The 18364-nt window shown below is 39.4% G+C and overlaps 1 non-coding gene across 1 annotated transcript; it reads right to left on the reverse strand.

Annotated features, from left to right (window-relative positions):
- Window positions 1-16241: 16241 nt before the first annotated feature.
- Window positions 16242-16314, reverse strand: trnaf-gaa. The gene has a single exon. It is a non-coding gene; the product is annotated as a tRNA-Phe (tRNA).
- Between the last annotated feature and the right edge of the window lie 2050 nt (window positions 16315-18364).

Raw genomic sequence — 18364 nt, forward strand, 5'->3', positions numbered from 1 at the left:
GTCCTGCAGCAGCATCACACAAAGTTAGAATTCTCTGAACATCCCTTAAAGTGCTGACTCAAAAGCAGCACTTGACTTCCCTGAAGTGCGAGTCACTCTTTGCAAATTGAAACAGGCCAAAAACAGAACTGTGATAAAGGAGAGTGAGTGGCACTTAGGACTTAGCCTCATTATTAATAGTGGTATCTAAAAAAGTGGACTGAATGAGAGCTGGCACAACACACATTTTGTATTCACGTGTCACAGTCCTCCCCTATTTTCTAACTGCTTGCCAGCCCATCTGCAGTCTGTGTGTTGTTGATCAATAACACATTAGGTTAGTTACTCTGAATCAATCTGTGTGCTACAGTGATTGTTCTGCAACACTGCAGTGGCTTTTTATTTTTGGCTCTGTGTTTCAATGTCACATTGATATCTAGCCAAACTGAATTATTCTGTTCATAACTTTAATGGACAGAATACACAGGTGTAGACAAGTGCTCAGTGGTCCTGGGATCAAGTCATTGATTTATGTAGATGATGTCATCCTATTGGCTTCATTGACTGATGACCTTTAGCTTGGGATGGGCTGTTTTCTTTTCAGGCTGTTGCAGGATTTGTAATCCGGATATCTCTGAACTCCTGCGCTTACATATCACTCAAATTGAGGTAAAAACTGAGCCACTGATAAACTTGTGTTTCCAACCTGGTGCACAAGTTACAGAAATCAACAAGCTGATACAACACCAAAGCACAATGGGTGTCAATGATGCCATTTTGGCGCATAGCACTGTTCACAAGGGTGAAAACGTCAAGTGCCATGAGTATGAATATTCAAAGTCTGGAAATAAGTGATAATAAATAATATAATGAGTTCAATTTGCAATCTAAATTAATCTAACAAACTAAAGAAACAGCTGAGAAACAAAGTCCCTGACATTTATCAGTCGAAGACTTACAAAGACATTTCTAAGGTTTTGGGCCTTTGGTGAATCACAGCGACAGCCATTATCCAGAAACAGAAAACAAAACTTGGAACAGTGGTGTACTTTCCCAGCAGTGATCAGCCTACAAAATTTACTCCAAGAGTGCATGGACAACTCATTTAGGAGGTTGCCAAAGAACCCAGAACAACATCTAAAGAACTACAAAGCTCACTTGCCTCGCTTAAGGTCAGAGTTCATGAGTGAGCAATAAGAAAGAGACTGGGCAAAAATGACATCCATGGAGAGTTCCAAGGAGAGAAGTCAAGCTAGCAATATGTGCATTCTAAAGATGGATCCTCGAAAGGGCCTGCAATTACAACTTGTAAATCAGTATCTCCATCTCTGCTGTTTCATGGTGAAATTTCAAGCTCAGCCTCAGCAGCTTTACAAGCCTTTCCATCCCATTTATTTATATAATGCCAAATCACTCCAGTCTAAAACTCCTGGCACGTCGGCACATAGCTGGTGGCGGTATCACGGTCTCTGTCTTTTCTCCTGCTCTGCCAACTCTCAGCCTCATTACAGTCTCTGTGCTCTCTCCTGGCCAAGAGGGGCCTTAAGCCTTAATACAGGCTCTTTTCTCTCCTCTTCCTTCAGTAACTCTCAGTCTTATCGCAGGCTCTCTGCTCTCTCTGCTTTATTGCATGTTCTAACTTTGTCCCGACTTTCAGCAGCCTTGAACTTTAAATCAGGCTCTCCTTTCTCTCCTGACCTTTGCCAAACTCTCAGCCCTATTGCAGACCTTCTGCTCTTGCTTCTGCCTTTGCAACACCCATTCCCTCTCCCAGACCCTCTGTTATCAACTGGCCATCAGCGGCCCTGAGCCTTGGTGCAGGCTCTTCTCTTTTCTGTCTTGCAGCGTTCAGCCTTTCGCAGGCTCTCTGCTGTTGTACATCAGCGCCGAGCCTATCAAAGGCGGTCTTCAAAAAGGAAGATCTGTAGTCACATATCTGTGTGCTTCCCAGGTATTGGTGTCTTATCTAAGTTTTATATCACTTCCACATTCCCACGCTGTCAAGCTGATTGCAACAGCACTGGTGCAGTCCAACCATCTTTCTGCCGGCCTTCTTCAGGCCAATCAGCCTTCACTCTGCATATTTTAAATCTCACTGCACATTTGTCATTCTTCCTTGCAGACGCACTGTGCAATCCATTCAAGTCTCCATCAGAATAATAATATCGCCCATAAGTTAAATATCTAAATAATATCTGTGACTATTTGCAAACAGGCTTGCAATAACAACTTAAGGTGATAAATAACCACTGGACTCATGAGTTCACATTGACCTGAATAAGTAAAAGAAAAAAATCCAAAATTACTTAATGTTGTTTAAGTTTTCATTGAGATACTTATGTAACACTGGACTGAAAAGCAGCTTGTAAGTTTTTATGGTGACCCTTGTGTAACCATAGGCAGCTGCATTATTGTGTATTTTATCTCAGTGGTAATAGTGTGTATAGTGTGTATTACATTTTACAGGCATGATAAAATGCATGATGCACATTTCCAATAATCTTTGTGAGTAATCTTAGCATAAATTCTGTGGGCGTGGATTAAATCTGCAGATAAGTGTTTGTGGGTGCCAGCTCTAAGCTGTAGTGCTAGGGCGCTGCAGTGTTTTTCTGCTTATTCTCTTAGTGCACGTTTTTGCAGAGGCTGTAGCCAAAGAACTACATTTTTCTATCCCTCAATCACTCCATCACCCACTCCTTCAAGGCCTCTCTTCCTCTTTCGGCTGATATACAGGACTCCCTCTCCAAAGTATTTACATAAATTTAACATGATTGCTAAAATATCTCAAAAATCGACCTCTGTCTTCATGTCCCTGTATTTTATTGCATAGTATCAAGGTAAAATAATGATAATTAAAAAAACAAAAACATTTTTCTCCGTTTTGCAATGTAATGCATTTCATTATTGTTCATGGCATTATCACAGTTAACCACAAGCCCAGTTTCTTTCTTTGACCACTGTCACCTATAAGATTTTTATCATTGAATGCGGTCGTATCCTCCTACGATTTATTGCAAGACCCACAGCACGGATTACTTCTTTCGAGCATATTCTTTCCCATCCCACCTGCGTCTCCCTCTCCACTGCCACCCCTCGCTCTGCTGCAGTGTGGAATTTTCCAAACAGAGCAAGTGCTGCAGTGCCGAGGCTCAGAGTGATGGCGTACAGGAAGATGAAAAGGATGGAGGAGGAGGGCAGGGTGAGCGCTACTTAGCACACATCACAAAAAAACTGAGCCATTGTGAGAATAGATCCATCACCTCACCTCCCTACATGAATTCAGTGGAAAAATACCAGACACAGAAGCAGCACTGAAGAGTTGGCGAGCACCCACAACATAAGATTATAGATGCGAGCATGTTAGTGTAAACGGAATAATAAGTATAGCACTATAATTTAAAAAATGCACAAAAATAGTGCATAATATACTAATATATATGTGAAAGTAGTTGTGTATATATATAAAATTACAGTTGTGTAATTGAAAAAGCAAAAAGCAAACATAGACCATTAAGAATGAATGAATGAATTACTGAAGACCTACATTATCAATCAATTGCAAATCTTCTGAATAAAATGTATTTGTCATTGGAAACCTTGATGATCTTCTATTTTTCTTATTTTTTCTGAATCTTCATTTTTTTATTTACTTGTTAACAGGGCCTGCATTTTTCTGAATGCTTTCACTTCTGGAAAAATAACTGCATATGCATTTGTCACATAGTGAATAAAACCACTGACAGATTTATATTATGTCATAAAATACAGCATCACTATGCGGCCGGAGGATGTGCGGTAATTCTCAGCACTGGTTAGATTAGTTGTTAGGGACGACGAGTTCCCATCAACTGATCTGACAAACAGCAAACAGTCAGATACTGCAGCATCTTTGGTGTAAACGTGGAGGAGGTGATTGGAAATGTGTTAATGACAATCTGTGACTGTGACGATGATGCAGCAGTGGGTATCTGAGATAACGTGGCAATGTCTGCATCTCTGGGTATTTAGTGGCTAAATCATAAGGGAAAATTTCTGCTGCAGTCTGTTGGGCCAGTGTTAAAATGATGACGTTGTAAATGGTAATCAGAGTGGGAAACTGTGTGCGTGTGTGTGTGTGTGTGTGGCTACTCTTTAGACTATTGCCCTGCGTCACCAGATGTGTAGAGCATGACATCATTTACCCAGTGGACATCTCCACTAACCTCTGTGGTGACATTCTCATACTTTCTGTCCTGCACACAAGGAGGCATGCACTCACCCCAAAACATTAACTCTGTGCAGTTAACCATTAGATGTATCATTCTCCAGTGACAGAAATGGCAGCATACAGGATTCTTGGAAAATAACATGAACTTATCACAAGTGAATAAGCTTTCAGTGCAGAGATATATGCAAAGAAAAATCAAACTCATTAGATCGCACAAAAATGAATATGCCAAAAATATAGTTACCACAAATACCACAAAAGAAAAGTTAGAATCACCAAAATATAATGTTTTCTAAGACTGCTGTAGTTGTGGGTATTGCTGAGTAAATGTATCTGTAATTTGCTCTGAAGAGCTGCTCCAACAACAAGCTCACACTTTCAATTTCTTTATAATAACAATATCATTTGCATTTTCTTCAATCAGCCTTTTAAAAGGTCTAAATCTTAAAAAAAAAAAAAAAAAAAAAAAAAAAAGATCTTAAAGATGCCAAATCAATGCTAATATTAACATGTAAATAGGGTTAAGTTTAAATTTGTGCCACACTGTTGCTTCCCCACCTTCTATGCCTGAACTATTATCAGTGCTCACATTAAAGGAAGACAACACTGACATGTTTGGTAATGGTGGAGCAGGACTACCCACTTAAAAGCAGACAGTGGATGTTATTGCCAGCACTACCAGCCTGTTGCTTATAAAAGAAAAAGGCAGCTGATAGTGAACCTGTCCAAAAAGCAGAGCATCAGGAGGGGGATAGACATTCCTGGTTCAAGATTGTCAAAGAGCTCACACTGTGGCCTTTATAACCTATTAGTGCAACACAGGTAGGTTACACTCATCTACAGAGAGAAAATTCATTTAATATTATTTCTGATTCCAAAGATTTGTATTGTGCTTCTTATTAGATGGCATCTTACTCTTATTTTAAGCAAACTAGATTTCAGGGCACGGTGTTGAAAGCTTAAGATCAATGCAGTCTGCAGTAGTGTATTCTGCAACATAAACTGGAGCTCAGTGGAATATAGGTAATATAAAACTCGGTCCATATTGGATTGGAAATGTCAGGGCAACTATTTGGCAAACAGCTAAGCTTGCATCACATTGACTGAAAGTTAATTAATAAAGTTTGACGTACATGAGATCTATCCAGATCTGAAAACAAATACGCACCAGTGTGGATATGTATGTTTGAGAAAACCCAGCCACTCCTCCTGAGTCATCCTATCATTTGCTGCTCTTTTTCTGTCACTTTCTGATGCCAAAGGAAACTGGACCCAGTGAGCCTCAGTGACAGGAGAAGTTTTATGGGAATCCTGAGAGGTTTGGGACCTGGGCCAGTCTAGGCCACTGCCACAGATGCCAATCATCTGTCCTTGTATGTAAAAAGTCTGGGACACTGTCAAAACAACCACAAAAGAATGGAAGAGTGGAATGAAAGTCCAGTTTCATAAGTAAGCAGTTAGAAACTCACATGTTAATTCATACTACCTTAGAAACAAATCCCTATTTTAGCCCTTTATATACACGGTATATGCCATCATTGACATCGCCATCTCCTCTAAGCTTCCAATATAATAAAGTGTATTCTTTTCGGTAACGGCTCTACAGCAATGTTATCTTAAGCCCTGGCCTATGTACCATCCTTTCAGCCTGTCTGACTCAATTTGTCCCATGTAATAATCGCAGGGTTGCATAACACTGACCCGCAAGCCCATCATCACAACTACGAGCGGTAAATCCCAGAGATCAAGAAAGGGTCCAGACAAAAGGAGGACAAAAAGAACAATGAAGAGATGGGATGAAACAGAAGAAGTCATGGATGTAAAGCCGTTTGACTGGCAGGCAGCAAAGGGCATTTGGCTCTATTCCCTGAGCACACAGACAGCTGAGAACATTGTGCTCAGACGAAGGGCACTGCCAGAAAAGATAGCAGCTTACACTGTGAAAACAAATGTCAACACAAACTCCCAGTGAACAGCGTTCCCGTTTACCATTTGCTGTCAGGAACACTAAAGTGACAAGGCTTAAGGAAATAAGTCAAGTGGTAATTATGCCGACAGGTAATGCACTGCTGGGATAATGAAATGAGCCGCTTGAGGAGTCAAGAGATTCTCTAAGCTAATCCGTATTTCCCACCTATTCTCCCTGATTGGGTGCATAGTCTTCATAAAAAGCTCTGCCAAAAAAAGCCCTGGGAACTGGGACAGGTACTCCCAAGGTGTTAGAAAAAGTATGTGAGAAAAGTTAGAAATGGGATGGGAAGTTTTACTAAAGCTTCACATGAAGGAACGAAAGACTGGTAAATTAGTGGCTGTGCAGGAGAACATTTTCTGTTAATGAGAACAGCTTAAATATAGCTGCAGAGGAAGGGGAAGTTGAGACAGAATCCCCCAGAGTTTCCAGTCAGTATGTTTGTCGTCCTTGGTCCTGAGGATGAACTTACGTATACGTCCACAATATACCATGTTAGACTTGGAGCAGGACATGTGGATCTTGCACTGATTTGTGTTATAAATAAACGCAATAATTTTCAGTAGCCCTAACACAATCTCTGTGCCACTAAATAAATGATCTGAATGGAGTTGCAGATTTGTAGCACAAACAGAGATTAAGACTGTCAGGGTCATTTAATCCTGTCAAAAATTCCATTCCATTCCATCATAACTGCCTTTTAGATAGTTAAATAATGTCTGAAGCCCTTGCCAACGACGCCTCACTGATGTGAGAAAGCAGCAATTTCAGTAGCTTTCCACTGCAAGCGGAGATTTATCAAATGTGTCGAGGTGAGAAAGGGGTTTGGCTTTTTTATCTACATCCTCATTCTGTTTATGCCACTCCTTCCTCCCATCGAGCACACTCAGACCCACATAAGCCAGTGAGTGCTGCTCAGACCCTCTCTTGCATAAGAGAGAGAGAGAAAATGTGAGATGTCAGGTTTTCTGTTACCAGCCATAGTCAACACCCAGCTTTGTTTTGCTTTAATCATGTCAAGACACTAAAGCCAAGCTTGTTGCATTTAATTATTTTATTCATATAAATGTCTTTGAAGTGCTGATGTCTTTTTTCCATGGGTGTGCATGATTATCCTGTCTAAGCAGAGCTTAGCTGACGAGGAAGTTTCGGAAGTATCACCACAAGGAGCAAATGTAAGCACAAGCCAAGGGTCAGGGATACTGCTAACATGCCTCCACAGAGATCCTTTGCCTTACATAACGTCCAGTGAATGTTAGCGCTGCACAGTTCGTGACAGATGCACTGAGAAAGATCATTGATTGTTTTTTTTCTTCACAGCCTTGGCTTAGAAAAGGAGAATGAAAATAGCGCTCTGGCAGTGGCTTAGTAATTTTCTGTTCTTTCTACTATGGAGCAATGGAGGATGAGAGATTCTGTGAATCGGATAATTATGTGTAAGATATGTCAGACTGCCTAAATCTAAATACCTAAAGATGATTCTTATGAGAGGGGACTAAAATTAAGAGTAGTTCTAATGGTTATCATACTATATACACAGCATTTTACACTAATATTACATTACATTACATACCTGATGCTAATCCAGACTGGGAGTTATTTCACTTGTCAGCTCCTCTCTCATTGCATTTTACTGGGAGATGCTTTTAACGGAGGAATTTTTTTTCCATTCTGCATCACCTCCAGCCTAATGCTAACTACTGTTAGCTTGCCTGCAAACACAGATGAATTGCCAGCTGCCTAAAATCACAAAACTAGTTTCAGCTAATTCACCGAATGGATGATGTTACATGTTAATTAGCTTCCAACTGGCTTCTTTTTGCAAAATATTTTAAAGTTACAAAGTAACCAATGAAAGATTCATACTTTTCATTACTTAGTAGCTACCCCTCAGCATGCTTACTTGCTGACAGCTTCTGTGTGATGGTCTGGCACTGATCCTGCTTGATAATAGTAATGCTAACAAAATATCTAATATGAAACCTGATCAGTTTTTCTTTTTTGTATCGATATGCAGTATATGCTGGTGTTTTTCTTGTATGCTGTATATGCTGGTTGTTCATTGACCTAAGCTAACATTAGTTTGAAACACTGTTGCAAGGCAGTAAACAAGAGCTAGATAGACATGTATCTGTCAAGTCTGTAGATCTCTTTAAAGATATATGCAAATGTTCAATTTTGTATGTCTGAGTTCTTTCATAATAATTAAATTCGATATACAATTGTTGGAGCCAATCCAACTAAAACTATAAATGTGTGTGTGGCATCTACCCACCCTGTGACAAGAAAAGCTCAGAATATATTTATAGCGAGCTTAAAATTACAACTCTATACTCTGGGTACATTTTTTGGAGTTGTACTGTAGCTGTAATGGTACAGGTGTTTGATGATATTGCACGTCATTGTGTGCCAGGACTCCTCGGGGCGTACGTGTTTCATTTGTTCATCGTAACCCCTTCACTATGTGTCCTGAGATCCTGGAATGTGGTAATGCAACACCACACAATCTCTTTGTGTAGACTCAACCAGCTGCTTAACACTTTAGGGCACCTTACACAGTTAACGATCCTGTGTAGGACAACGTGTGTATCTCTCTAAAATGAGTTCAGAGAGATAATTATACCAACCCTATGGGCTCTTTTGATGCTCTCAAGAGAAACTGTAAGAATAGAGTAGAATGATCTCATCACAAACTCGACCTCATTTATTTTCCATCACGTGCGAAAGACGAGAGGACCTCCAGGGTGTTACAATTATCCCACTAATTGGGGTGCCTGTGCTGTCAAGTAGGGATCTTAGCACCAATCTACTTTCAAAGAGAGTGGATCGACGTGTAGCCTGCAGTCATCACAGTGGAAACACATTATGAAGGAGATTAAGTTCACTGGATGGAAGTTATATTCTCTTAATGACATTCTCTTAACCTATAATAGAAGTACAAAATCTAATAATGTTTACTGCAGGAAGAAGTATAAATGAAATATTTGGACTCAACCTAATATTGCCAACTTGTATAGTTTCTTGTTTTGTGTTTAATGAGCCAAGCTTAGCAAACTCCCAGCCAAGTGTCTGCTCCTTTCCCTGCCTCTAGAAAATGTCTGATCTGTGTAAACAGCGGGAAGGGCCGGATTACGCACGACATTAGGTCTACATAAATGCATGTAGAGAGAGGGATGATTGGTAGGCTTGCAAAGATGCGGTTGCTTCACCTGGTGTTTAGAAAAGCTTGCTTCTGCTGAGCTGACAGTCCTGCCACACTGTGACCCAGCAAATACAATGCCAAATGATGGCCCTGACTCCCTGATGGCCGGAGGTTTTTAACAGATGACACCCCTGTCTCTGCAAATCCTGCAAACATCACACTTGGAGCATCATTGGGGTGCGATTATACCAGATTCCCTATCATCAGAGGACTTATAGGAACAATCACCATGCTGTCAGATGATATATGAGGGTTTTGAATATAATTTTCTTTTTGCTGGAGTCAGGGCTGAGTAAGACTATCTTACAAAGACGTGCACATGTGCCAACGCCCTTGATGTGTTTCCTCCTGATCTGAGCAACAGGGCACAGGTAGAGAAGAACACGTCGATCACGACAGCAGTCACCCCCGAAGCATTGCAACACTAATTGTGGAAGCACTCCTTTAATGTTCATTCCCATTCTATAAATAAAGATTTTCCAATGCACTAGTCAATGGGAATTCTTACCCTGATATAGAAGAGTCACTCCCGCTGTGGTATGTGTCTCACTGGATTGCATTACACTGTTGTCCATCAACAGCTAAGAGAACAGTGAGAAAAGGGGACAACCTGTAAATAATAATATCAGAGGACACCTCTATACAGTCAAAACAGACACAAAATTGCCTCATACTTATATTTGCTCTGCAAACATGCATGGCATGATTTTGACCTAATGTTCTGTACCTTTCCAGTTTTAGCTCACGGTTTGTCTATGGCAGGGGTGGCCAATCTCAGTCCACGAGGGCCGGTGTCCCTGCAGGTTTTAGATCTCACCTTGGGTCAACACACCTGAATCACATGATTAGTTCGTTACCAGGCCTCTGGAGAACTTCAGGACATGTTGAGGAGCTAATTTAGCCATTTAAATCAGCTGTGTTGGTTCGAGGACACATCTAAAACCTGCAGGGACACCGGCCCTCGTGGACTGAGATTGCCCACCCCTGGTCTATGGCATTCCTACAATTTACATTTTTTTAAGATGAATTACATCTAAGTCAGAAAAATGATAGAAAGCAAAGAAAATTAAAAAATAAAGACAAGGACGCCTTCTTTTTGTTTAATCTGATAGATATTGCTTCTGTTCTGTTTTAAGAAGAATACACCTATATGTCAAATATAACAATAGCTTTCACTCTGTTGACCTTTAAAACGAGTCTGTTATGGAAACAATCAGTGGACTTTCTGTTTTTTTCCCTACTTCAGTGATATGCTTGGAAATATAAAGCATGATTACAAATCCACACAGGTCTTCTGCTGATACATCGGAAACAGCTGCACTTAACAACAACTATCCCACTTATTTATTTATTTATTGTTTTTTTCATTGACAGGGTGTGGTTGAATTGGATGAATGTTACTTTCTAACATCCCTTCTTAGAAAATGAAACATAGAGCAAAATGAAAGGGAGTGTTTACTGCATGCATCTGTGGTCTAGTTTTGTTTTTAGTTTTCCCTTGTGTCTCCAGGTGTTTTCCTTTCCCCCCCCTTTCATTCTCTGCCTTCCCGTCTCCCAGTCTGTCTGAGTCACCCCTTGTCAGGGTGCCTGTTTCACCTCCCTGTCTTTATTCCCGTGTGTGTGTGTGTGTGTGTGTGTGTGTGTGTGTGTGTGTGTGTGTGTGTGTGTGTGTGTGTGTGTGTGTGTGTGTGTGTGTGTGTGTGTGTGTTGGGGGGTGGGGGCAGTTACTCTGTTTTGGGTTTAGATTTTTTTTTTGCTGCCTGTTTGTGTTTTCTTCTTAAGTCACCCTTTGCACTGAATTTAACACTGAGGTGGAAGATTTCTGTCACAAACAAAAATTAACAGACACGTGATAACTTGAACATACACAACATGAGCATACACAAGTTGAAAAATAAATACATGAACACACATTTAAAAAATGTGTGTTTCTTTAACAATGAACTGCATACATTTCATGTCAGCCCCAAAGGAAACAGCTACCCTCAAGGTATTTTCAACAATACCACATAAAAAATATACACTACTATTACATTAGAAACACATGATATGGGCCACAGTGGCTGTTAGATGCCATTAACAACTTTAACAGCCAGATGAATTTAATATTTACTTGGCTTGTTTTTTCTCTATATGGAATTGTTACCGTGGCACCATTATAATAGCATACCCAGGGGGTGAAGTGGGACAGTCCAGGCATTCGGTCCCCTGCAAATAATGAACAATTAATCTGATAGGCAGGTGAATGCATAGTACTGTTCAATTAATTCATTTTTTGTGTGATGCAGCCTGGAAGTGACTCCAGTAATGACACGAAGATCATCCTTGCATATGAACTGTGTTGTGGTCATAGTACATAGTACTACACCACAGAGAGGAACGAGCATAAACAATTACATTTTTAAATGCAGCTTTTCAAGCAACTCAAAAAATATCAGCAAACGAATTCTTCCTGAAGACTTTGTCATAAAATGTGTCTGCTAGCTAAAGGTGCAGACACTTCATTTAACAGGGGGAGAAAAAGAAGTTCAATACTGACAGAGATAGAAAGATGTAAGAAAGAAAGGCCACGGGAGGAAGAAGAGAGATTGTTTTCAAAAGTCAGGACTGCTCAGCAGGTGAAATTTGGTAAACTGGAAATTTAAATCTTACTGTCCTAATTTACTTTAAAGTTTTCAAATCGGATCTATATGATGTGTTGCTGACATTTATGTTTTTGTGAACCTAATTGCAGTATACAAATGGGTAGTGTGATTTGATTCACTCAATGAATTTGACATTTTATGCCAGCCTTATAGTATCTAGGTTGTAAAATCGGCCATACAGCTCATGAAACATCTGCTTATATCTAGTTGAACTCAGCTAGTTAAATCCACAAAGCATGGGTCAGCTGAAATAAATTACTATTTGGCTTTTTTCTAAGTGATCCTTTCCCCCCTGTTGAACGTTACAACCGATCTTAAAGTTCCTCCACCAGCCAAATCCCAGGTGTTAGATAATATGTATTAAAGTCTCAAGCTGGATAAGAAAACCCATCACACAACCTGTCACTTTTGCTTTTGTTGTGATAATGGCAATTTTGCATTTGTGGTAACATGAAACAGCTGCTGACTATCTGGAGCAGGTGAGACTTGAACAGGTAGAGACAGGAAGTCAGACTGGCTTTTGTGTATTTGGCTCCATGTCTGTAACTAATAGACAGGCCAGTGTCTGTGCTCAATGATAGTGTGTTGAAAGTGAGTGTCTGTTTTTCCACTTTCTCAGAGGTCAGTCTCTGTGTTACTCTGGGTTAGAAGTCTGATTTCTTACCCAGTGACTTTGTCTTTTCTCTTTTTCAGAGGATCTGAGATCTGGAAAGAGGAAGCACACTGTGGGAGTGGACTGGGTAAATCAGGAAGTTAGCCTATTCTAAGTATCTACACAGCAAAACAAAGCACTCATCCTGTCCTCTGCCTGCAGTGCTGACATTGAAATTCAGCACAAATGCTGAGTAAACATTTAGATTTTTTTATAGTGGGAAACGCATGAGTGCGTTAATAAGCTGGATTCCCAACTGCTTTCCTTCAGGTCACCTCTGGGCCAGACTTTTTAAAACTGAACGAACTCCATGTCTTTTCCACACAAGACAGTGGAAGTGATCCAGTCTCAATCTAACTGCAGCATCAGTTTAAGGTGCTGCAGTGTGTTTTGCTTGCCTTTCACTGCTTACTGGGTCATTTCAAAGAAAGTGGTTTACAGTCCATGTAATGAGTTACCCTGCAGTGACATGTCCAAAGGTCTTCAGTGAGAAAGGCTAAAGCTGAGTCAGAAATTTCTACATAATACAGTACACATCAAGAGTTGATTTTGTTGTTAATATATAATGACTAATCTGACTAACACATCCACAAGCACACAGACACACGCTCACACTTCTACCTGACCATAATTGACCATAAAGGGTTGAAAAAGGGTGAGCTGCACAATTTCTGAGTCATCAGATTGTTCAGTGTGTTATTAAACTCGCAAAAGATTTGCATCCTTGGTCAATACAACGCTGAGGTAAATATGGGTTAGGATACCACTAAACATGTAGTATATCTTTCTTTTTTTCAGACTGTTCAGGAAGAGCATGGTTTAGCATAAATACCAATTTTTTTCCCCCAGGCACTTCCTTGTTATATAATGCCCTGTTATATAATAACACCAAAGTTAAATGTTAAAACGCAAACCACTTAGCTATTTCTAAAAAATTCATATGATGCCCTTTTTTTGTATCTGTATATCAGAAAAGTGTTGACTTAAACTTTTCAGTTGAGTTCACTGGAGTTTTATTTATATAGTGCCAAATAACAACAACAGTCATGTCAGGGCACTTTATACGGCAAGTTAAAGACCCTGTAGCATTAGAGAGAAAACACCAACAATTTGATGACCCTCTATCAGCAAGCACTTGGCAAAAGTGGGAAGGAAAAACTCCCTTTTACCAGGAAAAAACATCTGGCAAAACCAGCATATACAAACAAATACATTTACACAATCCATAAAGAAAATCTGATTTTAATAGTTCATATTCACTGTTAACTTTTTGAGAATGGAAAAACAGTCCTGTAAGCTGGTAATCCTGTTACAAAACATGTTCTGCAAATCAAAATCAAGTACAAACATGAACTCCTTTTTTTTCTTCATGAGCACACAGACACGTGTATTAACAAAAAAAACAAAAAAGAAAAACCCACAAAAAACGTTCCCATGTCATGTTTACAGAGCACTGGGCTCAGAGTTTCAAGGGAAAGGTGCGTATAAATACACTAGCAAAGAAACAAAACCAGTTGAAGCTGAAAGGGAGGTGAATGAGTTTAGACTTTGATAGAGCCATTTTTACTGTGTACAAAGGTCAAAAACCTGTGGTAGATGAAGAGGAGGCAGTGACAGGAAGCAGGTGCCCAGGGGTGTGTGTTTAAACTTTTTTAAATGTACCAGAAAGATGAACTCGTTTTTAGGAAAATAAAGAGAGAAGGGAGACTAAATATATGGACATGGTGACTGTGAGAGCTGTCTTTAAGGGATACCTTCATGCACACAGATTAAAAGTTTTTCATCTGGATCCCATTTGAAAACCCAAAATAAGAAACAGTGAAAATGATTAACAAAAGTAACAGAGACCACTACTCCTGTGTTGAAATACTGAAACAAAACAAATGAGTGGCAGTGAATTCCAGGTATTTAACGTGTAAAGTGATGTCACAGAAGTCATGTGAGCAACTTTCTTTGCATATAGCTGCTGATAACGACGCACCTTTATACCCTCGACGAGATAACAGGTCCACAGCAAAAGGAGCTGCGTTGGCATGGTCAAATTTCTTCAGTGTGTGAGATGAAAGATGAAATGTCCAGTTTCAGAAATTTCTGAAGACCACACAGATCCTAGTTACTGAGGAAAGACTGAACACTTTTAAAACTTTTTTACAGACAAGGTAACTGGCTGCACGGAGGTTGGTACATGATCCAAAAAACTCAAAAAAAGAAGAAGAAAAAAAATAGGAAATTTGTGTCCATGGACTAAAATCTGTAGATCAAATCTGTAACACTTTTTTAAACTGTCTGTCATGCCATGCATTTTTTGTTGTTACTACATTTAGATTGAATTGTACTGCAGAAAAATTCATGATCAGCTTAACCCAAAAATGATTCCCACCTGTTCTTCACATGAATTGTTCTCCATGCACCGAATGAGTAATGTAGGGATGTGAATATACTATTACATCAATGCATTCCACCAATAGATCCTCAAACACCCTGTACTATGACAAGTTTTATGCCTACCTCTAAAAATATCTTTTCTTTCCTTCTTTAATATCCTGTCTTCATGCCTTGCTGTTGAATGGTTGCATACATAAATTCTACATTACCTTGAAAACAATAAATTGTAAGTCTAAAATAAGAGATACTATAATATATATTCTTTGTAGCTAGCCTTTATAGCTCACACCACGAGAAATTTGAAGAAATTTAAGTTAACTTAGTGTCTAAACGGTTGCTTTAAAGCAGACACATTATTCTACAAACATTGGTGCACTGTTTCTGTATGTGCATCTATATGTGTACTATCTATATGTGGACAGGATGGATAATATTAACTTAAAGTTAAGTGCACAGGCTTTTTCCAGATTCTGAATATTCCCACAATTACTGTTAATCGAAACAAGTCTGTTATTTCATTGGAATTATCTTATTTGGCGATAAGCGCCTATACGGCCCTTGTTTACTGCTCTTTATGAGTTTGAAACTTGCTAAACTATTTATTGCTTTGAGCTCTGCAAGTAAACACAATGCTGTTGAGTGATTTGATGACCAAGACCGCCCTCTGGTGGAAATGTCTGCGAATTGCAGTGCTGCTGATTTGCGCCGATGCCTAAACATTAGATGTCACTGGTCGGCTGAACACAGGACAGAATAAACCCATGCAGCTGGCACATGAAAAAGGTGTTCAGGTACTAAGGTCGTACACTTTTATGGTGTTAATTTATGACTTGTTAGTATAATTAAATGCTCTAAAACTACTGAATATTATTCAGTTAAAAAAAAATGATCCAAACCATAAAACAATGCATATTTGTGAAACCTAATATGCTTAAAATAAAAAATGTAAACATTTGTATAAAGCTGTGCAGGAGTGAATATGGCGTATGGATCTTTTGTATTGTTTATATCGCTGAAATGAAAGTTGTTGCTAATACTTAAATATATGCTATGTCATGTTCGGCAAAACGTTATATGATCCACTTTTGGTGGATGCTCATATTTAAATTCATATTTAAACTCATATTTAAAGTCCTACTAAATAACGCACTGAATGGTCAAAAGGAGGTAAAAAAAAAAAAAAAAAAAGTCATCCACCGTCCTGCCGAAACCCGGGATCGAACCAGGGACCTTTAGATCTTCAGTCTAACGCTCTCCCAACTGAGCTATTTCGGCGGTATACGTCGAAGTCTGACATATCTATACCAAATGGTTCTTACCTATATGACACGTATGACGTAAATATGTTTGTATGTGAACTTCGTATGCTCTCCCGACAGCTGATAGTTGACGTAAGTATATATAGCTATAAAGCTATCTGAAGGACTCGGGTAACGGTACAATTCCCCTTGAACCGAATGACGAAGCCACTAGACGTCATAGTCCTGAGCCACGGGCAGCCACTGAGCAGTACGAAAATAAAGGTTTTAATAACTGCTATTACAAAGACAGTGAAAAGAACGAAAAACGACGGAAAGTTTCAGATAATGTTGCATTTCAGCCGTGCTCAGTTACAATTGTTCCAACGTTTGGACACAAGTTGGCGCCATTGGCGACCATAACATGCTGTTCCCGTTCAGTGTTTTTTTTTTTTCTATTATTATTATTATTATTATTATTATTATTATTATTATTGTTGTTGTTGCTGTTGTTGTTGTTGTTGTTATTGTTCTTTCTCCTATGCTCTCTATGGCTCTTGATAAAAAATAGCTTCAAAATAAAACTGATATCCAGCATCGTAATGAGCTTATTCTGCTCATTTTGTTGGTGAAATCACCATAGACTAGATGCATCATCAATTTGGGACTCTACTTCAATCACGCCAAATAGATTTTTATTTACCTCAGACTGCTCAGCTGGGATGAGGTGGGATTTATATGAAATGAAGACAAAAATAGTACATATTTACTGGGGAAAAAATAAATATATTTAACAAAATAATTGCAGCAGATACCAGATATTAATTACATTTACTCTTACACACATTAAAGAAGACCTTTAGAAAAACAGCGTGAGACTTCGTCATAAAATTGCAGTCTGAATCAATATTATGGGACTCCTCTTGGCCCAAAGTAGAAAACCATAAAGCCTGCTAATCTTATCGTTCTACACTTCTCTTTTTTTCTTACAGGGTTCTGCAGTGATGCAGTGCTGTCCCTTTATTAGTCATACAATATCACAATGCCAGTTTCTCTGCCTCCCGTCCCCTCTCTGTTTTCCCCCTAATCTCCCCTCCATTCTGCCTCTCATTCTCTCTCAATCTCTCTCTCCCATTTTTGTCCCTCCGTCATCCCTCAAGGTGACTTTCCTTCCTTCACAGACACTGCAGCTGTTCCTCGCTTTTGTTCTTGAAGGCCTGAGTGTGGATAAGAGATGAGAGAGATGCAGACCGGTGGAATAAAGAGAAGGAGAACCAAAGGAGAAAATGGAAGTGCGAAAGAGGAGGGGGACTGATGAGATTATCAAGCAGGATGGAGGAATGTACAGTTTTGAGTCACTGCTCAAATCAGTAAGGCAACAAACACAAGTGCATGCGTGACGTGCGCAGATCAATTTGTTCTGATAAAATTAAAAATGAAGTGTCAACATCAAGCGATTGAGCCGCCTTGACAGATGTTTACCTGAATAACAGGTTTCATCTTCATTATTACTGGTGATTAGCACAGTTGTCACATCAGAGTGATGCATAGTGAGGGTTCACTACAGTCAGCACTAAATACTGCAAGTATCTGGGACGGAGTTTCTAAATTTAGGAATCAGAGAAACAGGGAGCGGAAACAGGAGATGTCGAAAAGGGAGGGACAGCTGGAAAAAAAAGAGACAGATTTGGGTAGTGGGGTCCAGAGAAAAAGGGATGGAGGAATTCCCAAGTTGTCCCGATGAATCCAAACAGTTCTCTGTTAAAACTGCAGATAACTGGGTGCAATTATGATAAAGCCCAATCACATTATTCATGTCTCTTTCTTTCATTTGACTTAAAAGCTTTTGCTCGTAATTAAAGTGACGCAAATGTCATATTTTATTCTTCTCTTTACAGATCACATCCTTGTCAAATGTTAAACAGTCTTGAGATTTGAGAGAGATCACTTGAAGTGAAGACTGCTTGACCTTTCAGTATACTTGTCCGCAATAATTCTTGAATGATGATCGAGTCTGTCTGTAGTAAAGGTCTTCTTGATTGTTCAGTTAGAAATCTGTATCATTTCTGTATGATCTGCTCGGCTTT

This window comes from Oreochromis aureus, linkage group 5 (assembly GCF_013358895.1).
Source record: "Oreochromis aureus strain Israel breed Guangdong linkage group 5, ZZ_aureus, whole genome shotgun sequence".
Lineage (NCBI taxonomy): Eukaryota > Metazoa > Chordata > Actinopteri > Cichliformes > Cichlidae > Oreochromis > Oreochromis aureus.